Raw genomic sequence first — 27089 nt, forward strand, 5'->3', positions numbered from 1 at the left:
TCGCAGAGCTACAGTTTCCAGAGTTCCCTGGGCAGAGGAATTGATTGTTAAACTACTCTTGAGAATGCCATGACTGTTTAAAGTGGTATCATGGTGCTTTAAATGTATGATGTGAAGGTAGCCTTAGATTTGCAATTTTACCTCCATAGCTTCATGTCCTGCACAACTGGCATGTTTGGTAGAGAACAGGCCTGCTTCCTGCAGGCATTGTGTGTGTGAGTTCCTATGGGGATCTCTCTAGCAAAGATGATCCAGCAGGATTTGGCTCTGCCAGCCAGCAGCTGACTGGCAGAAGACCGAAAGCCTGCTTTCCCTTGCCAATTGGGGAGTGCACTTTAAGGCTCTTGATTGTGCATTGGCAGCTGCGTCTTTACCTGCCTCACACCTGACATTGCATATGATGTCAGATGTGGGGCAGGTGAGTGTGGTTTGGGGAAAACAGCCTCATGGGCCAAATTTGAACCTTGGGACAGGGCATATTTGGCCCATGGATGAGAGGTTCCTCCCCCCTCTTGAACGTCAAGAGAAGCAGGCTCACCACATTTGATCTGATCCAGCTAACTGTCATATGATTGTGGGAGCTTGCTTCTGCGCTTCTATCCCTAGATGAATGGGCTATTGCAAGTGCACAGATGATTTCTGAGCCACATTGACCAGCCCCAGGCAATGCACACCTAATCTGATTTAAATTGCAATTGCTGTTTGGATCAGGGAGCAGGATTAGTCTCCCTGCTCTTTCCTTCCTGCCAAAGAGCTGATAAACACAATTCAGAGTATCTGCATCTGGGTCCTGGTGTTTTGTAGCTTGTTCTTAGTTTTTCTGTGTAAGGCTTATTCTCTGCTTAGTTACCAGCATTGAAGCTGAAGCTTAGTTCTGTTCTGTTATATAGTCTGAATGCATAAACATAGTGTGGTGGTATATTTTAACAACTGGGCTGCAAATACTTCTCCTTTTTCATATGTTAGGGAGATAGACTTCAGATACCTTTGACACAAACAAAGGTATTCTGATGAGACTCTGCAAGCCAAGCATTAGTGCAGCTTTTCACCACCAATAGAATTACGGTGCACTGAAATAACAAAAAAAGGAGATAGTGATAGAAAGAAAGCAGGCACCATATGTGATGGATTCGGGGTGTGTGTGTATGTGAGGGGGACCAGCTTAGGAAGTTTAAAGTTCCTATCAGAGCGAGACCAGGAACTGAATCAGAAGCTGAAATGACTGTGACGCTGTATTCAACTGGGTTTCCCAGTGGTTTACTAGCAGAGATGGAGATCAGGTACTATGGATGATGGTTCTGAGTTTTGCAAGAAATAAAATAGATTGCATCCGCTTCTCTCCGTCTCCGGTAAAGCTAGGGCAGAAGCAGCAGCTAATGAATATGAAGAACCATCCCAGGGTTAATTTTGTGTTGAGTCACTATACCACTAATTTTGGCCATAGAGAAATAAACTGTGATGTTACAGTCAAGCAGCAAACCTGAACATTTCATGGAAGTGGGTTTGTTGTCATAGAAGAACTTTTTGCACAAATATATGATGACAGAACAAACTTAATGATGAAATCATAGCAGCATGTTTTGCTGATAAGTTCTTATAATTCAGACTCATAAAGAGTAAGAGGTCAATTCCATTTTTGCCTCATTTAGGAAATATCAAACCCACCATATTAATGTAGATTTTTATTATGCTGTTATTTTGAGGACTAACAGACTGAAACACTGTTAGAGCCTAGTGGTTAAGAACCTGAGCAATGAATTGGATCCAGGTCAGTCACGAACCCACTGGGTGGCTTTTGGCAAGGGTCTTCTCTCTGCCTCTGACTGCCATCTGTGAAATGTAGATCACAATATCAGCCTACTTAGCACCTGAAGCACTAAGGGTGTGTGTGGAGATAATAGAAAAAAACTTATTCTTAGTGTTACTTCCATGTTGCAAACCTTTGAAGGTTTCTATAAGGTTTTAAAGTTAAACCTTAAAAAGGAAAAACAAATCTGTATGAAAAAATGTGCAAAGAGAAGAAAGATGGGACCTTTGCAGTCAGGATGACTGTGTTTGATGGAAAGATCTGTTTTTGATTAACATGCCAAAAAGTACTTAGGTTGAAAAATTTACTAGATGCTTTGAAAGGCAAACCATTTAGAAATATGTCATAGAGTCAGTCCTGGGAATGATTTAAAAGCCAGTGTTCTCTTCCCATTCAAAAATGGAGGTGGGTGTTTCTACCTTTTTAGTGTGTCATTCACTTAATAGAAATAATAACACCAGTGCTCTGAAAACCAAAGTACTTGATAAGCATTTGGTGAAATTTGTTAGCCCAGGCCAGTGACTGCCAACATGGAACAGATGGGCACACATTTGCCCAAAAAGGCATTTTCTGGCTTCAAGGAAGCATTCTGTTGTAGCAAACAGAGTATGCTCAGGTGTGTGCTTGGTTGCAGTGTGGTGTGGTTCCCCCAGCAGTTTCTCTGGTTTGCAGATGTGCCCATGAGCCCCAAAAAGGTGGTGTCCCCAGTCTAGGCATTATAAATGTTTGCAATGGCACATGGCAGTATAATATATTGGTTGGTTTGGTTGGCATCCCTCTTTCTTGGGAGACAATGGAGGAGTGTGCCTTTGGGAGTGAAGTCAAAGGACAGTGTAAACTGGCATTTGCCTGATGCTTTTGCCAAGTGCTACCATGATCAGCCGATGACTGGCACTTGCAGAGCCCTGTGCCTCTTCAGCTGCACTAGGGAGTTCTTGAAGGGGAATTCCTTAATGCAGCAGATCCCAGTGGAACAATCAGGGGCTCCCTTTAAGCTCCCGAGCCATGTCCTTACCTGCTCCACATCTGACATCACATGTGGGCATAGGTTTTTTTTTTGGGGGGGGGGGAAATGGCCCCATGGGCCAAATTGGGACCATGCTAGATCTAAGCAGGCCACAGGTGGGATGCTTCCACCCCTGCAGATATACTTGCAGATACAGGTGTGTAGCAAAGGTGGAGGTATGAAGGCACCATTTGCTGTTCACCTGAATAAGGTCTGAGAGACAATTGAAGGAAGATCTCAAGTTCTGGCCCCTGAAAACCACTATAGGTCATGCACTAGGGCTCAGATGTAGACTCAGATTCTCTCCTATCCTTAAGACAGTATTTCTCAATTCACTCTAGGTGCATCTTTTCCCAGCTTGGGTTTCCAGACATTGTTGTGGGCTTGTCATCTGCTTTGGTACCTCATCAACCAGAGCAGCTGAACTAGTTTAAGTTCTCAGCAGCAATGAGAAGTTCACCAGAGACAATAAATCATTGACATAATGCATTTCTGGCTAGTATGTGAGGTGATTCAGAAATATATATCTCAGCAGATTGCAGCAATCTGTGGCATTCCCATCAGGTGATGAATACTCTGTTGGAACACACAATTCACATGAAGAGAACAAGCAAACGGAAAATAAGACATGCAGTATGGGAAAAAAATAGCATTTTAGTATATTTTTAGGACATTGAAAACATATATCTATTTGGATTGTTCATGAAAGATGTAAGTGGCAACTTTTCTCTCAGGAAACAAACATGCCTGCACATTCCATAAAGAAAAGAGCTGATTGCCAGTGCCACTTAATCCTGCCTGGAATTAATATCAAATTCATACATATCATAAGAAAACTTATTTGAATAATAATAATAATAATAATTAATAATTTATTATTTATACCCCGCCCATCTGGCTGGGTTTCCCCAGCCACTCTGGGCGGCTTCCAACTGAATATTAAAAACAATACAGCTTCAGACATTAAAAACTTATCTGAATAGTGTGTTTTGAAGTATTTAAAGAAAATGAAGTACTGCAATTAGTGATCCCACAGCCACTCTGCTGCTGAACAATGAGCTTTGATTTATTAAAGTTATATCTCACCTTTATTCCATCATGGAGATAACGGCAACACACAACCAGTCTCACATCAAGGCACTGACCAGACCCAGACTCCTTAGCTTCAGCATGCATGCTGTTTGTGTCATAAAAATATAAGGAAAGTCTTGCTGAATCATCCCAAATGCCAACCTAGTCCAGCATCCTGTTCTCACAGTAGCCAACCAGATACCTAAGGGAAGTCCACAGGCAGGACCTGAGTACAATAGGCTGTCCCCACCTGACCCTTAAGAACATGCTGTTGAAAGCAACCTAACACAAACTGAAGGTTTTCAGCTAAGCTAGTTATGGGCCACCTTCCTCCATTCCTCTAGGCTTGGCTTGTAATTAGTTTTTTAATTGCTTTTTGGGAGAATCCTGAAAAAAAACCCCAACTCTTGGGATTTTCTGAGTTCTTTCCAAGAACGTTCATGAAACAAAACATAAGGGAGCTCTTAAGATGATTTAGCACTGAAAAGAGAACCTGGTGTAAGCTTCTCCTAGCCCTAGCTGCTTCCAATTTAATTGCATTGCAAGGGGGTGGACTGGATGACTCTTAGGGTCCCTTCCAGTTCTACAATTCATAGAGCATGGAAAACTATGTTCCCCACACCAGTAAATGCCTTAACATTTTATGAATTTAAACATTTGGTAAAAGCATCACAGAATCTTGTGGCACCTTAAAAGCTACCAAATTAATCTACAGTGGTACCTCGGGTTACATACACTTCAGGTTACAGACTCTGCTAACCCAGAAATAGTACCTCAGGTTAAGAACTTTGCTTCAGGATGAGAACAGATATCGTGTGGCGGCAGCAGGAGGCCCTATTAACTAAAGTGGTACCAAAGGTTAAGAACAGTTTCAGGTTAAGAACGGACCTCCAGAACAAATTAAGTTCTTAACCCGAGGTACCACTGTAGATACACCTGATAAGGCAAATTCTGAAATGAAGGAACCTTCTTCAAAAGGGGGCATCTGGAAGTCTTAGCAATGGGAACAACAGAATGGAGCATCAAATGCAGTAGTTTCAAAATAACTATCATCTAAAAAAGGGGATTAAAAGAATGAATACAGCACAACTGGATTAATTTAGACACACTTCTGGTTAGTCCTTAGCTCTGCTGACACAAATCAGGAAACTATGATTGTTTGGGTCACCAAACTAAAACCATTACCCTCCCAAAACAGACAATGCTGTGATTTATTATTTCTTCATATGAAAACACTTGTCAGGCAGTTGGTAAATTGCTGTGTCTGCAAAACTAGATGATAATCTTATTTTGAAGCTTCTTGAAATGCTTGCTCAAAAACAACAAAAACCACACTATATAAATATATTTTAACTAACTTGACAGATTTTCCTTTTTTGGAAGGGGAAATGGAGTGAAAATATTAACATCAGGCATAATAAAAGACTGCAGTGCTGAGCATGCTTACAAAATGGTAAATTCGAGTACATTCAATAAGACGTCTTCTGAGTTAACATCCTTCTTCTTCTTCTTCTTCATTTACATTTATTCCCCAACTTTTCCTGTTACTCTAACATACTCAACTCTCTCAATAAAAACAGATCTTCTCCCATGAGAGTCTGAGTTATGGCTAACCCAGGAGTGGGGACCCTTTGACTCACGAGATGTTATTATTTTTATTAGTATCATTAATTTATTAATCATCTTCTACCCAACTGATTCAAGGTGGTATAAAATAAACACAATTTAGAATATTAAAAGAACAGCAGATACATTTAAAACAGTTCAAAAGCAATTCAAATGAACCACAACTTCCATCAGCCCTAGACGGCATGAGCAATGGGCAGGGATTATGGAAGTTGTTGTTCAGCTATATCTGAACTAACCTAACCATTCTATCTTCCCTGCGTGATAGCACTTTGTGAATGTAGCTTTTCCATTTGAGAAATGCGTTAGCCTCTTTGCTTCTCTCTGTTCCACTGTATTCTGCTGCTTGTGGACAACTTAGAGGTGTCTGCTGAAATGTTTTGGCTCCTTAGACTTAGCGTCTTGCAGTTGGAGTGGGTTGGTGAAATTGGGGATGTAGCAAACATGATTCATTAAAAAAAATAATCTCTCAAGTCCTGGGACAAATTCTATGGGATTCCCACGTTTATTATGTGGGAAAGTGTTGAACATCTTGTATGCATTATTTTTTTTCATGCTTGGACTCTCTAACTCCCCGTCTGCTATGCTATTGGTTCCTATTAGGTATTTCTGCAAGGGTGGGGAACCTCTAGGGCCACGTTGCCAATTTTAAATTGCCAAGTGACCCATGCCAAAAAACATACATGAGCATTGTTCTTCCTCAAGAACTCATGCAAACATGTGCATTCTCCCCTTCTCTCTTTGAAAAGAGTTGGAAATGGATTTGGGAGTATGAGGAACTAGGGTGGAGTTGCAGGGGGCGGGGGCAGAAAGAAGGAAGAGCCAGATTTCCCGGGCTGGTAAATCAGAGCAATTACTTTATTTAAAAAAGGGAAATTTGGAAATTGTGAGCTGGTAGGTAGAAAGTGTGCCAGGTCCAGTAGGGTTGGGCCCTTTGGCAAGATGTCTTCAGAGGCCTCCTCACTGCTGTTGCCACCACTACCCATTTGCTTGCCCCATTCCTCTAGGCCTGGTCCAAGGGAAAAGGGCAAGCCAAACCAAGAAAGCCTCTTGTCTTGTGGTTTACTCAGAGCAGGCAGTGATGGGAATGTGGTGGAAGAGGAGGAGAAGCAGGGCCAGGGAGCTCAAGAGCACCACAATTCAAGAAGGACACTGACAAACTGGAACGTGTCCAGAGGAGGGTAACCAAAATGGTCAAAGGCCTGGAAACGATGCCTTATGAGGAACGGCTAAGGGAGCTGAGCATGTTTAGCCTGGAGAAGAGGAGGTTAAGGGGTGATATGATAGCCATGTTCAAATATATAAAAGGATGTCACATAGAGGAGGGAGAAAGGTTGTTTTCTGCTGCTCCAGAGAAGCGGACACGGAGCAATGGATCCAAACTACAAGAAAGAAGATTCCACCTAAACATTAGGAAGAACTTCCTGACAGTAAGAGCTGTTCGACAGTGGAATTTGCTGCCAAGGAGTGTGGTGGAGTCTCCTACTTTGGAGGTCTTTAAGCAGAGGCTTGACAACCATATGTCAGGAGTGCTCTGATGGTGTTTCCTGCTTGGCAGGGGGTTGGACTCGATGGCCCTTGTGGTCTCTTCCAACTCTATGATTCTATGATTCTATGATTCTATGAAGAGACTGGCAGTGGGCCCCTGGTGGGGCATAGAGACATTGCCAGTGATACCGACTCCAGAGGCACACTCTATTTAGAAACATACTAATAGCCTGTGGTAGATTTACATTCTTATGAGTGTGTGAACCTTTTGTATGCAGTGATTCAGCTATGCCTGGATCTTGGGACCTAAGTCCCGGGCACCACAGCCTAGCCCCCCCCCCCCAGTGATCACTCAGAGAATGGCAGACAATGGGGGCAGTGGCAAGCACATCTGGCATCAGCCCTGGGCTGCCAACCACATGCTGGAACCCTCAGAGGCCAATGCTGGTCAATGTAGCAGACATTTTGAAAATAAGAAGCATTTTATACTTGGGGGAGATGGGTAGCCAGCAAGGCATGTGCATGCTTACAGATCCTCGTTTTATTATTTTTATTATCCTTTTCTGCAACAAAATGGGGCTTATTTCCAAGTAAAATATGCTGGCTGTTTGCCATAATAAACATGACAAACATATTTACAAGTAAACAGAATCTCAGGGTAGCAGAAGCAAATCCTATTTTTTGGTATCATTATGGTACTATGCCTTAAGTTAATTTAAAATGCAAACCTGGGCATGCATTAAAACAAAAATCAGGGCTTGCACACTGTTTTCTGTTATTGCTCTAACAGGTCAGGAATGTAGAAGGAGTTGTAAAACATGGAATTGAGGAGGAGAGAGAAGAGAAAGGTTAATTATGTGCATCACAAATGAAGTAAAATGTATGGCTATCTAAAGCTCCCCTTCCCCATTAGACCATTAAGTTCAGGGTCTAAAATTACCTTTCTGCACCACTGTCCATATGTGCTCAGTGTACATTCCAATATTTTATTTCTAATTCCATAATCATTGCCATCAAGTACTATGTGGGCAACATACTGATATAAGGAACCAATGATTTACCTATTTACTCTTTCCCAAGGGCAGCGCTGAGTCTAAGGCCAATTGCTCTGCTCTCAGACATCCTGCTAGGTAAAAGTCAATCCATCAGTGAGTCATCCAGTTGACACCTGCTGGTCCTGCAGTGTTTAAAGTGACATTTCATGGACAATAGGGTTAAATGCTGCTGAAAGATTGAATTAAAATTAACAAAGGAAAATGTCTCCATCCAAACACATAGCACTGGGTGAGAACTGTGGTCATGAGTGGCATCACGTAAGTTCTAAGATCAAACGTGTATTCAGGACCTGATTTTGATTTAGCTGCCACTGGAGTGGTGACCTGATGAGTTCCAATTTTACATCTCTTAATCAGCTGGCTATGACATTGGTGTCAATAACTGATTTATTCAGGAGCTGCACTATCACAGATTTAAGTTATTAGGAAATGTACCTTACGCATCCCCCTCCCCACAAGCTGGTCTTAATCAGTCAGCAAATATATGTAAGGATAGTACAAATCAGAACTGATCAACATATTTTGTACCACATTGTGTGATACAAATAGGAGCTGACTGGTGTTTAAGAAGGAAGGACTATATGGGCCCCTACAACAGGAAGGCCAAACATTTCCCATACCTGTTTTATACCCTTTGTCATCAAATCACTGCATCCTGACTCATGCAAAAAGTTAAAATAAACAAACACAAAAATTAAAATAAAAACATAAAAAATAAACATAAATTACAATAAAGTTAATTTCAAAGACAGAGGTAATTATTTTATATTGTTAATGTAGTCCAGCATTCATTTTGCAAGAAGTCTAGGGAACCAAACCCTTTATTAATAGAACTTTCCCATGTTAAGGGATCACCTGACACTATTTCCCCTTGATATTGTGAAACAGAGTTCTTGGTATTGCTCTGAATGTATCGTTCCCATGAAGCCCTGCCCTTTATATTAGGGTTGAATAATTAGATCACAAGGTTTAGCATCGTGATGCAACCTGCTAGCATTGTGCACATATATTATCACTTAAGAAAAGGTCACCTTAAGTCTAGTGCAGCACCAATTTCTTTTTTTCCCTTGGGAATAGTTCTAAGGGTGGTGTCACTCTTTCGGTGTGTGACTTCTCTGTCATCATTTAACAAGCCTAACCTGAAGACAACAGGCTGCATTGTAAGACCAGGCTTTGATTTTGCAAATTCATACACATACAAATAAGTACACGTAAACACTGGCCTTAAGAACACTCCTTTTTACTCATGGGCAAACTACTGGCAAAGCAAAATCCAGCCCTTTTTTGTGCCCTCAAAGAATTTCTCACTACAATACAAATAAATTAAAACACAAAAGAATAACCCAAACATACTTCACACCTATATATTTAATGACACAGTCATACCTTTTGGGTTACCATTCACAAACCTGGTGACATGCCAAAGGTTGCAATCCCAACTGCAGTAGATTGGGGCACTCAGGCAGGTTTTTTTTATGAAAAAAAATGTACAGTAATCCTTCTATATAGCACTGAAACCTAATGGGAAAAGTCAGAAGTTAGCATCTCGTGTAAAGCTGGATGCAATTAAGCCTGTTGATTTTTCTGGGCCTAAACATGGCTCCTGGATTGTGGCTGGATAATTTTATTTATTTTTTAATCATCTTGCCATGCAGCATGGGCACTTCTTTCTGAAAACTAAAATTCATGTTGCTTGGGCATAGTCTGTGGTGCAGTCTCAAAGTGCCATCATGCTGCCTCTATGGCAGAACATTGCCCTGGGACTGACGGTTCTGTGAACTGACCTAACACATGACAGTACAATTTTTAAATGAATAGGACTTCACCAATTAATGTGACCCTTAAAGCATTTCCAGGACCCCATAACAAAAGTGATAGGATGTCAGTTCTTAAAACCAGCTTTTAGATGCCCACTTCAAATAGTAGGTGTGGTTCTTCAGAAGTTGCTGAACTACAGGTTCCATCATCTCTGGCCTTTGACCATGCTTGCTGGGGCTGATGGAAGTTTTAGTCCAATGTATAGTAATGCCATGGCCTAATAGCCCTGAGATATTTTACCATCTCTAGAATGATGTAATTTTTCCATGTTAGGACAAGTAAGTTATTTGCTCCTAAATGCCAGAGTTGTTTAGCACTTGCACTTTTCACTAATGCCAAATCAATTCATACAAGTTTGAATGCCTGTTGGGTATCAGTGGCAAAGCATCAGTTGCTAGCATGGCTTTTGTTGTATGTATACTGTGATTCAGTATATCTGTGATATGAAGCACCTTGAAAATCCCATTAATAAGGGATTTTATTTTAAGGCTGAGATGGATAAATTAAACCTGGCTATTTTGACAACCCCCAATTATACAAGAAGTTAGAATATACATGTTATTATTATACTTGCTAACTTGTGCCTGTTTACAGCAGGAGTGGGAAGTCAGGACTATAACTCCCATCATCTCTGACCATTGGCCACACTTTCTGAGGTTAACAGAAGTTGGATGTTGACATCTTGGAGGGCCATGGGTTCTCAGCAGGTTACAGAACATGGCAGTAATTGGGAAAAATTTGTCCGATTCTCCTCTGCAATATGGACCAAAGAACTTTATTTTAAGACTTCTTGTCCTTGTCACATTCTGCCTGTCATTTGCATACTCATTTTACTTTGAAATAATAATGTGTAAGTCTACAGTCCTATACACTTGTACCTGAAAGTAAGCCCCACTGATCTCAAACAAAACCCAAAACGTCATATTGCTGCTTCCTGTCATAAGCTTCCAGAATAGAATGTGACAGATCTCCAAATATGTAAATCTGTTCACATTACACAGCGAGACTGGACTTCTTAGAATAAAATTCCAGCAGAGATATTGGATTCCTGCATGGCTCTCAACATCTTACTGTTTTTTGTGTTTGTGTGTGTGTGTGTGTGCGGGAGTTGTGTGTGCGGGAGTTGTGTCTGTTACTTTTGCATATTTATAACCTAATTGCTAAGAAACGAGTGGTAGATATGGGGGGAAAACTGCTCTCCTTGAGGTCAGTATAAGGCTGCTGCAGTTCCTTAGCCCTGTGAAAAGGATGGCAAAAGTACGGTACCCTTGGTGATAAGCCAGAAGCAGTGCTATAGACATTAGGAGACTTGCGCTAGGGATATAAGCTTTGAAAGAAATGAGGCTTTAATTGGTGAAGAATGTCTAAAAGTGAAGGCAGAAGGCCAAATGGAGCCCTGGGTGTAACTTGAGCGATTCAAATGGAGTTTGAGATGAATCGGACTCTGTGCGTGTGAGTGTGTGTATGTGTGGAAGAGAATTGACGTAAACTTCCTGTGAGAACGCTGTGTTCGGTGGCCAGGCTTTGCTGAGTAACAGAGAAAGGAGTCAGAGCTGTGATTATTTGCACTGACCAGGGCTTGTCTGGCCGGGGCTGTGCTGTCTCCGCACAGTTGGACTAGATCACGCTTGACACAGTCGGAGAGGGAGAGAGCAACTTGTGGCTCCAGCATGTCGGCCCGCTAGGCAGGTTGATGAATGTTCTGAGCTTTAAGAGCTTGCCACCCAGGCCAGGCCAGCCCATCCACAATGAGTTACAGTTTCCCGATCTCCCTCCCAACGCCTCCTGCCCCCCTCCTTTCCCTCTCCACCACGACTGCTCTCCACATAAACACTGCTACTCTATCTTCAAAGCCCAGTCATCATGTCACTGTGTCAGTTCAGAGCAGACTGGAATCACCCTGCTGGAAAGCACTGGCCAAGCCTCTCCAAATAAACAGGATTAGACAAAATCTTTTCTTTTCTGTTTTCCACCTTGAGGGTGCTTCTCTCCTCAGTTCTTGTTGAGGAGCCGCTGGGGTGTTTTACCCCCCTCTTTTCCTCCCTGAAGAATCAGGTGGGGGGGGGGGGATACAGGACAATGCAGGTTTGAAGTGAAATATTTCACTGGCGATGGTGACACATTCCCTGTTGACGCCTCTTCCCAGAGGTTAGGTTGTGCCTCCTCCTGAGAATCTTTTCCGCAGGGGAGAGATGTCTGTGGGAAGGAAGCCTTGAGGGATTGCACAAGGCTGTCATCTCCCAGGGAAAAATGTGCTTTATTTCAATGTTGTTCCCACCAGCATCTTTCCCGTTCCATGCATCTGGTTTCATTTTCTCCACAATGGTAGTTTCAAGCTATTTTCTCTTCTTTTCACATCTCCCCCCACCCTCTGACCCATACAGAAACGATGAATTTCATCTGTGCTTGAAACAGGCTGAGAAACAATAAAAAAGTTGTGGGTGCCAGGGGAAGATTGCTCTACAAACCACCACTAATTCCACAAGTCTTCTCTGCAAATAATTAGCAATAAAACCTTGCATTAAAACAATTTCTATGATGTGAAAACACTGCGCACCACACTCAGATGAGTGGATGAACTCAGGATGTGGGTTTTTAATTGTGTGAGATAAATGCTCACATTTTAAGTTGCATGGTGTGGTTGATTCAACAAGGATAGATTTCCCTAGTAAAGTTTAGTGTCCCCCCCTACAGATTTCTTTTTTTCTTTTTCGTTTGGAAGATTATCATCATTATATACTTATTTAGCAATATTGGTTAAAGAAGACACATACCAGTTACTGCAATATGAAATAAACTATTGGTGTTGATGCTGACTATGCTTGTTCGGTCCTGAAGAAAACTTTAAGAGACAAAAGGTTGAGTCATTTCTGGATGGTTACAGACATCGCTGTTACAGTCATGTTGAATTTCCTAGCCTATGACAATTTTGGAGTACATTGTGTCAGGCACCTGCCAATGAAAATACAGGTGCTTCTCAGATCTTTTTGACAGACTGAGTTGTTGAAACTAACTTTTGATAGATATAGACTCATTTTTAATTGTTTGCTTAATTGTATGTTTTAATTCAGGATGTTTTAATGTCATTGTGTATTTTAACTGTGGGATTTTTTTTAGTTGTAAACCACTAAGAAACTATTTTGACATATAAGTGATATAAAAATTAAATGACAACAATAGGCTTGCCATACTTCTGGAAATTTCTGGACATGTAAGGAAATTGGACGCCTAAAATGGTGTCCAGGGGAAATCTTTTTTTCTGGTTTTTTCCCAATCAATCAATCAATCAATCAATAAAATTAACAATAAGCTAAAACCAAATTAAAACAAATGACAGCTTCTACATGTTCGAATAGGTTTGCCTAAACAAAAACGTTTTTAGCAAGTGCTTAGAATAGTACAGCAAAGCCACTTGTCTGATGTCAATAAGCAGGGAGTTCCAAAGTGAGTGTGCACACTAAAATATCAATGTCTTAAGAGCATGGAATGAGTATTACAGTATGTGTTGCCTGTAACATTGCCAGTTCTGCAGACAGGTGAGCAAATATTTGTAGCAACCCCATCCCCATTCCACTCCAGGTCCCTGTATCTCCACATCCTGGCACCATTCTCAAATGTTAGTGTCTTGCTTTATTTCTTCCAGCTGTTATGATAAAGTATACAAGAAGCTTTCCCTGCTGGGTGACATAATTACATTTCTGGTCACCACTGGTGTTGGAGATCATATATTCACTATGTGTGCAGAAGGAAGAAATGTAAAAATAACATGTGATCTTTCTGACTTCTGGTCATAATCTTAACTATATAACAGTGTAACATTTTGATAGCGAAAATGTGATATTTTCATTCATGTATGTATTGCATCTATTTCTTACCCCCCCACTCCCATCTAGCAGGATTTAGTTCTATCTAATGCTAAAATTTACTTGTAGCAGGTCTCTTTAAGTATTAGTTGTTCATTATTGCTACTGGGGTTCCTTTTCATTGCTAATGAATTAATCTAGATGCTCTAGGTAGAAGAAACCACAAAAAGATATTAAGCAAGTGTTTCCTCTTCCCTGGCTTGGACTGGTGCTAAGTGCAGAAAATATGAGAGAATATTTAGCTGGCCTAAGAAAAATGTGCAAACTTAAACCAATGGTTTTTCAGTGCTGCCTGTCTGCCGTTATTGTGCATTTAGGACACCCCAATAAACTGCAATGTATTTTCTGGGTACCAGGAATTACTTATTTAAATCTAAGCCAGCTATAGTTCGAAAACACCTGCTCACACACTATTGTACCTGACATGCAAAGACAAGTTGATTTCCATCATGTCCGTGTCAGTTTCCCAACAGGTAAAAACTGGCATCATTCCTTGGCATGAGTTGCAAGCTAAATTATTGTTCTGGCTGATCCCTATGCTGAAGCGATCCCACACAGGCTTTTTCTACACCCTGGAATAATCAGCAAAATTGCAAGCAGTTATTACTGTAAATTCATCTGGTTGTGCAGAATGACTCATTAGATTTAGGCTCTATGGCATTGTGCTGTTCGAAGTATAACAGGTGCATCTGAAGGCAGTTCTCACCATCTGCAAAGAATGCCTTGAAGGATTAAGGCGAGCTTAAGCACTGTGATTTTCATGAGCATTGGTGGTAGAAGGATAGGGGATGGGGACTCCCAAAGGTATTTGAAGATTTATATACTTGTTCAAACAACTGAGCCCAAACAGGTATGAGGCATGATTCAGCTAAGTCAGGTGCTGTTGAAAACATGTTGATTTCCAGCTAAGATTTCTTACCTCTCTCTTCTGAAATCAGTTGCACTCTGAAATCAATTGGCTGAATTGCACCAAATAATGGTTAAAATTGTCTTTCAGCCAAATAATGTTTATTAGTGTGAATTTCTCCAACTAGAGAGTCTTTTATGAAACTTTGCATATTACGCATTTTTTGCAAAGCAATTTCCCATTATATAATGCTTTCTCAAGCATGCTATTTCCACTAATATATGTGGTTTTATGCACACTTTATCCTAGTATGTGCATTTTTTGTATACATTACTTGGCCAGAGAATTGCACTGTTAGATGCAAGGAAGTGTACATTTTGAAGGATGTTTGTGTTTTGGTTTACAAACTGTTACAAAAAGTATGAATTAGGTAGGTTCAGCTATAAATGCAAACTGAGTTGAATTTCTCCTCCGTCTCTAGTGTATTTTGCCTAGATTAGTGACCACCAGAGACAGGGCCTTCTCTGTGGTAGTCCCATGGCTTTGGAACTCTGTTCCAGTAGCAATCTGTTACTCTTCAGGATTTTTGAAAAGTTCCAAAGATGTTCTGGTTTTGATTGGCCTTTCCTTGAGTAGGCACCGTCTATTTACTAGAGTGGATTATGGTATAAAGGATTTGAATGGGTTTTATTATTTTGTGTGTGTTTTGTACTATTTTGTAATATAAATGCAGCTTTTATTGTTGCAAGCTGCTTTGGATAGACTTTTCACATAGCAATCATGACTCTCTTTGCCAATTTGAACCGAGATGTGATTAATGAGATTACTCAAGAGCAAGCAGTCTGAGGATGAAGCTCTCATTTTATTGGAAATAAGTTTCCAAAGAACTCTGGAGGTATTTTTTCACCTCCAAATAAATGTGTTTAATCTGGGCTCCAGTTATTTAAGTGGGAAAGCCACTTCACACCTAACTGTGACTTTTTCATTTTGATTCCTCCTTGAGCTCTGACTGTGTATGACTGGCTGTGCTTAACTTAGAAAAAAGGTGTTGCAGCGTTAGACTAAAGCAGGGTTATGGGCAACACTTTGAATGTGAAAATATGTAAAGAAAAGATCAAAGTCTGCTATGTTAATTTTACAGCAGCTATAACTAGCTACCAGTCAGCTGCTTCAATATGCATTTTAGCAGTTATTGAAGAGTGACATTCCAAGGGTTTCTTTCCTCCAGCCAGTGTATGAACTGGTCTCTTAGATTACTTTTTAAAGCATGGTTAAAGATATGATCAGAACTACAATGGTTATGCAAGCTAGGGAGAAGAGGTATGAGTGGCATTTGGCTATTTATGGCTATCAACATTTGGTTCTGTCTGATTCTGTGGAATAGCTGCCAAGTCTTCTAAATCTGACTGACCATTCAGGATGTCAATTTCATGCCGATCTGTCCCTTAAATCTTTTATTGCTGCTTTCATAGCTGTATGGAAAGAGGACCTTTTACTGAATAATGGAAGGGACAACCAATCAGGTGCCTTGCCACCATCTCCTATTTGGGGGACTGTAGAAGAGGGTGAACAGTTATTGTAAAAATGGTAACTCTTCTTTCAAATGGACCTGAAAACACTGCTGTTCTTTGTCACAGTTCTGACAGAGCAGAGAACTCACTGGATAACTGGCACCCTTATCCTACTGAATTATTTATTGTTTCATCAAAGTTTTTCAGATTGCAGTGTTTTCCAGCACCCACTCTGTTGTTGCAAATCTAGAGTTAGGGAAAGTTAGAAATTAGTAAAATGGCAGAATTTCGATGACATTTGGAGTATTAAAGGGAAGATGCCAGACCAGTGGAAAAAAGTACAGGCTAAGTTTCCTTTTCAGACCAGGGCGGCACTTGGGATTGAGGCCATTAAGCATGACAAAAGGTGTTGATGGCTCATCACAGAGAAGTCCTTGGGTCCCTTGGCAACAGACGGTTGCCAAGGTTATGCTGAGCGATGATGTAGGTTACAGAAAAATTGTCACCTTTTAGTACTAGGCTTGGGATAGCAGACAGAAGGGGAGGAGTTGTTTGGCAAAGGGCTTTCTGGGAACAAGAAGGAAGAAGTTGGTGGAACTTGATGCAGGGGCTGAAGGGCAGAACCATCCAGGCGGGCTGGCAGGCAGGGGGACAGAGACACGGAAATGTCTGGGAATCTGATGCTGCACTCTTGAGGGGAACAAGCCCCTCTTGAGATGTGAATGCTGTAAACTCTGCACTCCATCCACTGAAAGCTTCCAGTGTAAATATGTGTAGGATAAACTATATTTCTTAGACACAACAGTCTGCACCGCGTCTTGATTTCCTACAGAAACACAACCCTGGGTAAGTGCCTGGAATCTTGCTACCACTTGGCAGAGATTGGGGATGGAACAAAACTTTTGTAACACTATTTATCTTTACACGCGCCCCTCTAAACCCATGTTCTAGAATACAGGCAACTCTCCACTTATGTGGGGCTTACATTCCAGGCCCCTGTGAGCAGAAGAGAAATGTGTGTTAAGTTGGGAGCCTGCTGCAGTACATACAACTTCCCACCCAACAGCTGTTGAGTGGGGTAGCATGGAAGCAGCAAGAGATCCCATGTGCCATTTTGGAGCCCTTGGAATCTCCCCGCCCCCCACTGGACATTTGGCTCACAGACGTCCTATAGAATAAGGCCTGCAATGCTGAATGCTTCTGGTGGATATGAGCCATGCATCTGAGCCATGGGAGACCACTCACAAAGCCTCCCCAAAGGTCAGTAGAATAGTAGAAAGGCAAAGACAAACTCTGTTCACACAAAAAATAATACGAATGAAATTAACATCAAGTTTAAGAGTTATGAATTAAAATACTTTAAAAACAAGGAAGGAAGGAAGAGAAAGAAAGAAAGACTATATCATTGTCACAGAGTATATTGGCTGTTGTTTTAAATCATTGTGAGAAAAGCCAAATGGAGAGGAGACAGCAGAGCATGGGAACCTTAGAGTTGTACTCCGCAAAGCACATAATAGTCTGTATTCTATATACACTAACTTGGGCGTAAGTCTCATTGAACCCTGTGGGGCTTTCTTCTGAGCAGACGTAAGAATATAAGAATAACGCTACTGGATCAGGCCAGCGGCATATCTAGTACAGTGTCCTGTTATCACAGTGGCCAACCATACACCCATGGAAAGCCCAGCAGCAGGACCTAACCAAATAATCCATACAAAATAGCCCTTTGCTCATTGTATGGAAGGTCCAAGTAAGAAATCAAAAGCTCTTCCTCCAGAGTTTCCATAGGATAACCAGTAAGTGAAGCGGTATGCTTTTCAGCCTTATCATGCTGTAAAATGGACACTACAATGGGCTTTAAAGAGCACCAAATTGGTGTAACAACAGCTGGAATATCCCAGTTGATTACATCCTCTGGAGGATCACGCTCTTCCTGTACAGGTGGTTTAACTCTGGCTTTCTGAATGCTGGCTCCCAAAAGGAATGCACTTCCAAACATTTAACAAAGGTTTCTTTATATTGCCATAAAATACTTGAGATGGAACCACCCCATATTTACATAATACATGTTTTCCCCCCAGGGATTAAAGCTGGAAGCTTTGTTGTTTTTAAAAGTTAAATAGGATCTCTTTACCCAAGCTCTACCCTGCAAACTCCTTTCAGCGAGATCTGTTCTACTTTTGGGTATCCCAAGAAGGTAGCTTACATGGTCAATTGCCAGCTTCCTTGAGTCCCAGTAAGGGACATTCCTCTTGTAAGGAAGAAAGGCCAAAGCCAATTTAGAAGGCTGCAATACTAAACCACTTAGGGGACTTTTAGTTAACTGACCCAGCTGTTTAGGTTTTCCAAATTCATACAGCTTCATAGACTCATCTTTTTATATTTTCAGTTCCCCCTTCCATCCCAAATGATTTTCATTTATCATATTGATGCACTTGTTTCTTTGATTTCTTCAGATGGTTTTGGCCAAACAACCAAACTCTCAAGCTTATCTTCTATATGGTTTAATTGATGGTAAATTTGCAGGACAGTTCTACTAACTAATAGAGTTTGTTCTTCTAAGAGGGAATCCCAAAACTGCTGTGTTTTCATCAAATCGGCACCAAACTGGCAATGCCCTTTGACCCTGCCCAAGGCTTCTGGCTTGCTGAGCCACACTCCTTGGGAATGCAGATGGACAGAGTTGCTACTCAGCATGCAGGCAGTTGCTCTAATGGGCATGGATGTCTCAGCCCCTCATCGACTAAAAGCAATTAAAAGATGTCTCAAATATTAATAAGCATGAAAGAACATGGTATACTTCACCTGGTGTGTACATGATCATAAATAATACATCAAGTGCACATGTTGGAAGAGGGAATTCCATAGCCAGGGTGCCACCAATGTGCTGGTAGCACAGACCAGCTTCAAATGATAGGGACATCTGGAGAACTCAGCTTTCCCCTGTTCTGGGAATAGACTGATAGGAATCAGTGAAACTGAGCAGTTTATTAGGCTGATAACCATAATATTTACCTTTCGTGTACTTCCAGAGGAGTAGCTGTGTTAGTCTGTTGCAGCAAAATCAACAGTGTCTTGTGGCACCTTAAAGACAAACAAATTTATTCTGGCATAAGCTTTGCTTGAGTCCCTGGAAGCTTATGCCACAATAAATATGTTAGTTTTGCATGCACTGCAGCTGATCTACTTTCAGTGTTTTCCTTGTTTATGTCAGAGATTGGGTATAGAAGGGTGTGTGTGTGTGTGTGTGTGTGTGTGTGTGTGTGTACTGTGCTGGAAGTTCCTTCCTCTCATCCCAGGATTCCCCAGAGCCTTTTGTGCTTTCCAAAAATACACCACTCATTTCCCAGTTCTCTGCAGCCATGATTGCTGTAAAACTCTGGTCTTGTTTAGAAGAGAAAACAGATTCTTAAAATTCTCCTGTGGAAGCTGTAACAGCAACCAGTTCATGTTATGTTTTTAGGCCACATAGATTCCTCAGCTAAGGCTGCAAGCATTTCTTTGCTTTCATGGGAGTAAATCCCATTGAACTCAACGTACAAGATTGCATGGTAACTGGCTCACAGTAGGCTGTTGCTGCATTAAAGGGAACAGTGCAGAAAAAACTGAGTCAACGTGCTCCATACAAGTCTGAAAATGGGAGATATGTAGACATAAAAACAAAAGAATGAAGACATGTTTTTATGCTAAGATTCTTGCTGCCCAAAGCATTCCTGGAAACACAGCTTCTGACAGCTTTTGGTGGGATGTGAAGAAACCGCCCCCCCATCTTTTTTTAAATGCAGAGTTGCAGGTTAAAGAAACCACATGAATACCATGCCTCAGCATTGTAGACATGGCCTGTAGCCCCAGAAATTATAGCTGCTTGTTGCATGAATTACTTCTCCCCCTCCGTGCTCTCTCTATTTGCAACAATAATAGCAGAACTGTTATTACTTTTGGCCCAACAAAACAACACTGTGGAAATGCTGCTCCAAAAGGAAGTGTTTCCAGTTCCACATCGCTTTCAAGAGTTATTTTCCCATGTCGTTTCTGGAAACTTTTCAGGAAACCACATTCCCTTTCTTGTCCCTTTCCAGCAGCCTGATCTTTTCCCACTCAGAGTAATGCTCGGACCTCTTCATCACAAAGAATGAGCTGGAATGGAAAGCTAAAGCAAAAGGTTTTATATATATATATAAAGTGCTGGGTTTCTAGCACTTATTCATAGGGTTTATTTAAAGAAGAAATATCCTAATGAGAGTGAATGCTCTGCTTACCCGTTCTTGGGAGATGAGGATTTACATCGCTTTCTTTTTTAAGCTGCTGGGTCTTATCCCCATTCTTGAGCAACTGCTGTAGCCACTTAGGTCAGGCTGACCCCAGCCACAGCTTAACTGTGTGATTGTTGGGGAGCTGTTTTCTGTGTTGTTCCATAGTGGGTTGTGTTGTGCGTTTTTTTTGCTTTGGTTTTACTTGGCTTGAGTCAATTCCCTGCTTTTCTTACAGTTCTCAGAATGAACCTGGGAAAGCAGAGGTCCAGACACTGCCACTTGATTCAGCTGTAATGACAAACTACAGGTTGGCACTGTGTGAACGAGTCATGTGCTTATGTATTCTTTCCTTCCTGTGTACGCTCAGCTTTAGCTCAAACCGTGTGAAGCTAGTTTGCAGGCTGTTTGGAGGGCATCTGAAAATCAGGTTCGTTTTTTTTGCCTGGATGAAAAGGTAAATTATGAGGTGAGAGAGGAGGAGGAGGAGGATGTAACTGAGTGCTTAGATTGAGAAGGTAGTATGAGTGTGAGGAGCATAAGGAGTGCCAGGAGGAAGCATGCCATCCTGATGCTTGTTCCAGCAGTGAATTGGCCCAGTGAAACAGACTGCAAGGGCATTTGTGTAAGGGCTCATCCACACTCACCTTTTGTCCTGTGCTTTCTAGACAAAGGGGTCTGTGCTTTAAAGCTCCATATACTGCTCTTTACTGGTGAATCAGAGCAAACTGCAAACTGCAGAAAATCCTAATTGCTGTTCGTACCAATTCAGTGTTAAAGAGTGTGTTTTCCAGGAGGAAACAGCAGGGCGAAGAGCTTGGACATGGAGCTTTAAAGTGTGGACCTGGGCCTAGAAAGCACAGGGCAAAAAGAGTATATGGATGAACCCCCTGTCACTTCTCTCTGCCTACTGTGTATTGGCATGCACTATCCTCTAATTTTGCCTTCCTAAATGTGCCTGAAATAATTTTATGGGTTTCTATTCCTCCCCACCCCCAAAAATGCACTCTGAAAGAAAAATGTAAAACAATGATTTAATAGAGAACGTTAAAAACTGTCACATCAACACACTGTACTAAATAATTTCTGTAACACTATTTTAAAGTAGCATTTACTGTCAAATACAAATGCAATTGTAATTGCAGCACTTAATGTGCTAAATATTGCAGTAAATATAAAATGCATCTTTTCTTCCTTCCTTTTTCGAAAAGGAAGATGAAGAACTGGATGACTAATGCTAGCTCTATTATGCAATCTTCAGTGGCAACTTTGAAAAGGCGACTGCAAGCTTAATGACTATTGCATGGCCAATTAAAAGCACTCTGTTGGCCTTGTTTCATTATCTTGCTATTCTTCAAGCCCCTTTTCCATTGACCCTATTATTCAGTGCTATGTTTTGAGAGGGCCCTGGGCAAGAAATCCTCACTGCCACCAGCTTTCAAGGAGCCAACACTGAAATCAAAGAATCATGGAATTGTAGAGTTGGAAGAGATCACCAGGGTCATCTAGTCTAACCCCCTGCAGTGCAGGAATCTTTTGTCCAATGTGGGGCTCGAACTCGAAATTGACATGGAATATCAGATGGAAATGAGGTTTTGCTTTATGTCTGTTGATTGCCATGTGTGATGCTAGAAAGGAATTTTGCCCAGGTGAGACAAATAGATCATTTGCTTCCTGTGCTGGTCCCAGGGGCTAACCGAGAGGCGAGGTCCGAGTCCAGTCCGAGGTCGAGGGTGCAATATGGAGGCAGTCCGTCAAAGCTGAAGCTGGGTCCAAGGCAGGGAGTCAGGTGAGTTCAGGAGCTCCGGCAGAGAGGCAGGACAGGGTGCAGGCAGGAACAGGCTACCAATGATGTTGCTCCTGCAAATTGGGACTGGGGTTGGCTGGCTTTTATCTGCCCCGAGGCATAGGGCGGCCCCGGTCCACAGGTGACTGGCCTCTCCTGGCCTGGAGGCGAGCACTCCTCCTGCGGGAACTTAGTTCCCTCTGCCTCTCTGCCCTGAGCCTCTGCAGCTCAGGAGAGGCTGGAGCGTGACCAGACCCAGAGGCAACCTCAGCTTCCTCTGACGCGGCTGAGGGTGGAGCACCTGCAGGCAATGGGTCCTCCATCTCCTCAGGGGCCAGAGCAGACTCAGCTGATGCCTGCACCTGAGGATCCAGCACAGGTTAGGACCCTTCAGCTCAAGCCCCAGCCCTAGCTCAGCTGGTTCTGGAGGCGGGGATTCCTGTGCAGGCTGGGATTCCTCAGTTTCAGCCTCTGAATCCGATTCCCAGGCCATCACACTTCCCCTTTAGCATAAAAACAGACATTGCTTGAATCCCTAGAAGGGGTGGGGAACATGTGGTATTCCAGATGTTGTTGGACTCCAACTCCCATCATCCCCAGCCAGCTTGTCCACTAGTTGTGGATGATGGGAATTGTTGCAACTTCTGGAGAGCCACAAGTTCCCCATCACTGGCACTGGTACAAGTTAACCTGGGTGTTCTGTACCAAATTTGCTTTATTAGTTGGGCTTTGTGATACTACTGTATTCTGGATTTTGTGGAGTTAACTTGGGAAGCAGGGGCTGATGTTTTGAGGAACCCCCTGTTTGGCAGGGAATTAGGCAGAATCATAGGCGCCGACTCCATGGGGCCTGAGGGGGCCCGAGCCCCCTCAAAAATTCGTTTGGGGGGCTCCACCCCCCAATAATCTCAGGCGCCCCTCCAGCAGAGCGCCACCGCCGCCCCTCCCCCAGCCCAAAATGCACAGGGTCGGGCTGCATGCCTCCTGCCCTCCCTCCCGAGCAAAAGCTCCACCCAATTTCCTTCGGAGCTGATTAATAGGCGCAGCACGCTCTCCCCTATTCGCTCACGAGGAGGCGGCGCCACTTTATCTGCATATTCATGAGCTTATTTATTACTCATGAGCTTTCGCGGGCTCCCCCAATGTTTTTTATAAGTCGGCGCCCCTGGGCAGAATGTTCTCCAGTCCAACAATTCTAACACTGTGAATCACAGTTTATGTATAATTATTCAAAGAGCTGCTGTGGAAGAGGGGAGTACATTCAAACAGCAAGTAAAATAAGTTAAGGGAAAAGGCAGGAAAGGCTAAATGTGAATGCCCCTCAGTTAAATTAAAATCAACAGCCAAACAGGCAACATGCTATAACAGGCTAAGAAATGTGGACTTTTTTTTACTCATTGTCTGAGAACCTCAAGAGACACACACATTGCCATTCTTATTTTTAAAAAATAGTCTGATCAGTGCTTTTGTTATTTTACCTACCAATCCAGTTTGGGGAGTGAGCCAGTGTCTTTCCGTGAAATGAGAAAACAAGGATATTTCTGCCAAGTATGTTAATTTGTGCAGAGTTTGGTTATTGAGCAATACTTGTTGTAACAAAGAGCAGTCGCTTGATGGCTTCTGTGCCATAAGGACAGTTAAGATTTTCAAGATGCCTTTCCAGTTATTGGGATGATCATGCTGTTTTGAATTTCTTTCTTACACTGTTTTGATTGTCCTGTGTGTGGGAGTGAGAATTACTAGAGTAAATCCCTGCACCACAGTTCCCTCCAGGCAAATCAAGTCCATAAAATGCCACCTTGGATAGAAGGGACACAGGTATATTAGATGTCCATGGGTATCAGCCATTCAGTAAAATCCTAGTTTTGTTTTATTAAATGTTTTGGTGAGAGATATTTTAATGAAAGGCAAGACATGCTGCATTTAAACTTTTGGTTTCAAAAATCTACTGCAAGGAGTTAAGATTTGGAATCGACCAAATCTGTTACCACTTCATCAAATCCATCTTTAGCTATGCTAAAATGTGGCCTTCAAGAAATGGAAGTGGGCATATCAGCAAGTTTAGCCAAGAGGCACATCTGGTGGAACATCTGACAGCAGGGCCTGCAGATCTCTTTCTTCCCGTGCAGACTATTAAAAGGAAGTTTTGTGTAATCAGAGTCAGTTTTACAATGATGCAGTTTTTTCAAACAGCAGAATCCAGAAGTAATGCCAGTTTCCTGTATCTAGGCCCTGGTCTGAGCAAATGGGCACCATTTTGACTGTGTGTTTAGGTACAAAAGGGTCTAAGGCTAGCACTGAAAGTTAAAGGGCAAGTATCAAAGCAAGATGCCGAGATCTACTTTTAGAGGTAGTTAAGAATATTAAGAGCTTTTGTTGGGGATTTTTCATTTGATGACAACTTAGTGTTAGCAACACAGAAAAGGTAAAGGTAAAGGGACCCCTCTTTATTTCTATATGCTTACAGCTTGGGTTCTGTCCAACTCTACTTTGCCTCTTTCCATTCACTATTGGGAAATGTAAAACATGCTATAATTTATTTTCTTTATGGCAGAAGTAGGTAAAATTTGCAGACATAGTACCTCTCCAGAGTGTATAAAGCTTGCCAGATCATACCTAAATATGTTCAGGACCTTCTGAGTGGGGCACTTTTAAAATATGAGTGCTGCTGGTGCGGTTTTTTTGTTTTTTTGTTTAGAAAAAGGAATATCTATAACTTCTTAATTGTTGAGCAGAATTGGATTAAATTTTTAGGCAACGTTGATCCTTCTGAAGGCTCTGCCAAATGTCAGAAGTTTAGATGCAGTGGTTTCCCAGAAGAGCAGCTGTGTGTGTGTGTGTGTGTGTGTGTGTGTACTGTATGTCTGTCTGTCTATCTATCTATCTATCTATCTATCTATCTATCTATCTATCTATCATCTATCTATCTATCTATCTATCTATCTATCTATCTCATCAGCCCATAATCCCTATGTGGTACATTGCTAGTTCAGGATTTGGGATTTGTCAAAATCCGATGTACAATCCTAGTAAACTGCTTTGTTCCTTTGGCATGCACATCTAGAACATAGTACCATGGTATAACACAATTAATTTGTGCAACCTATGGGTTGATAATAAATATAGCTGATTCCATTCAGATGAGTTGTAGCAATTCTGATGTTAGAAGAGCAGGTCTGCAGCTCTTCCTTATTGGCCTATTCTTCCTCTCTCCAAGGAACTCAGGATGGCGTACACAGTTTTTGATACCTCTTTATTCTCACAACAATTTGTTGATTTTTAAAATAGTGGTTTTTAATTGTTTTTACTGGTAATTTTATTGTTTTATTCTCTTTGTAAACCATGTTGAGGTTGTGTTTTTATATATATAAACAAGCAGTGTATAAATTTTATGAAATAAATGCACCAACAGGATCTCCATATGTAGTTGCATATGATTAATTCCCCAACTGCTGTGGGAAAGCCTTTTGAAGGATGATATAACTACCTAATTAAAATGAAGCAAGCTATGCTACGGCCACTGCTAATGGTGAGCTCCACTCATGAGAACCTTTGAATAATTTCTCTCCCTGGAGAAATTTGGCAAAATGGTGCCTCTAATTTCTCTGCTTACAATTGGCATAGTGAATTTCATTTCCATTTATAAATTGCTTCCTACGAAACTTTTCAAAGTAATTAAGCAATTTAAAACATCAACAAAAAGGACACATATAAACATTTTCATATATATAAACAATTTCAAATCCAATACAGATACAGACTGATAAAAACCTCCACTTGTAAGGCTTGTTGATGGCTAGCAGTTGCTTAGGTTACTCAGACAAATGTCTGCTATCAGCCTATGTATTTGACTGAGTAGTGGCTGAACTAAAAGGAGCAGAAACAGAGAGCAAGCTAAGAAATGTACTATCTCCCATATTAATTTGTCATAAAGTTGCACCTGTAATTTTGCATGCATACACCCATTGATTTCAAGTGTAGTTTTCCATGTCTTCTCCTAAGTGCAACATTTTCATCCTGTGTGGCTAGACATCTCCTTTGCAGAAGCATAATATCAATTAATAGTTTATCTGGTTAAAGCAGCAACATAGCGTAACCATCAGCCAACCATCTGCGATTGTCTTTTGAAGTTTAAGAAAAAAACAGTTTGCAAAAAACAGGTGAAGAATGGGATTTGGTGTAAAGCCATGCCTATTCTTCAAGTCCCCATATAGGCAGCCAAACAGGATTAAGTCATTCAATATAAAACTAAATGCATTTATAGGATTTCCAAACTCTGTACCCACAGAGTCTGGGATTTTGCCAGTAAATGGGTGTCCTGATTCCCTCCCTGACCTGATTAAACTGATTACACAGCATTTCCCTTTAATACTCTGCATGTGAACAAAGAGATATGCAAACCCTAGTGTCAGATGTTCCACATTAAACAGAACCATGCATTTTAAGAACCCTGGATTAATTCATGAAAGGTGCAGCTCTCTAGCTCCCTTAAGAATTTATATCTGAAAACTCACAGTGTTTTTCTGCAGACTCAAAGAAGATGCTAGCGGAGAAGCAGGAAAGCTGGGAACCTCACTACCATTAGCCCCAATATGCCATGCTCTTGTAAAACGAGCTGCCACTCACTTCAGCACCTCGCAAACTGTGAGCACAAAATGTATATTTAGGACTAGAAGAACACACATCCCAGATTGGTTGCACCATTGACCTTTATTCTTCCCCCTGAACTGTAATTTGTGACTTTGTGAATAACAGGTTTTAAATGTGAGAATTGTTCAAACATCTGTCATTAATATTTACGACTTGCAGGCTCAGCCAAAGAAGTTGCGAATGACTTCAGATAAAGATGTAAAGTTCAGCCCCTCTTTCCTGCTTCCTTGTCCTCCTTGCCCTCTTGGCTGCCTGGAGAACAGTCCCCATGCTTCCCTATCTCCTCCACCTCCTGCCCAGCAGCACACCAG

The 27089-nt window shown here is 41.6% G+C and overlaps 1 long non-coding RNA gene across 1 annotated transcript; it reads right to left on the reverse strand.

Annotated features, from left to right (window-relative positions):
- Positions 1–349: 349 nt before the first annotated feature.
- Positions 350–26805, reverse strand: LOC308593385. Its single transcript, XR_014010935.1, has 4 exons — positions 26643–26805; positions 8060–8175; positions 3900–3990; positions 350–1830 (listed from the first exon to the last, which is right to left on the reverse strand). It is a non-coding gene; the product is annotated as an uncharacterized lncRNA (long non-coding RNA).
- Between the last annotated feature and the right edge of the window lie 284 nt (positions 26806–27089).

The sequence above is a fragment of the Podarcis bocagei genome, assembly GCF_964188305.1.
Source record: "Podarcis bocagei genome assembly, chromosome: 8".
Taxonomy (NCBI): Eukaryota; Metazoa; Chordata; class Lepidosauria; order Squamata; family Lacertidae; genus Podarcis; species Podarcis bocagei.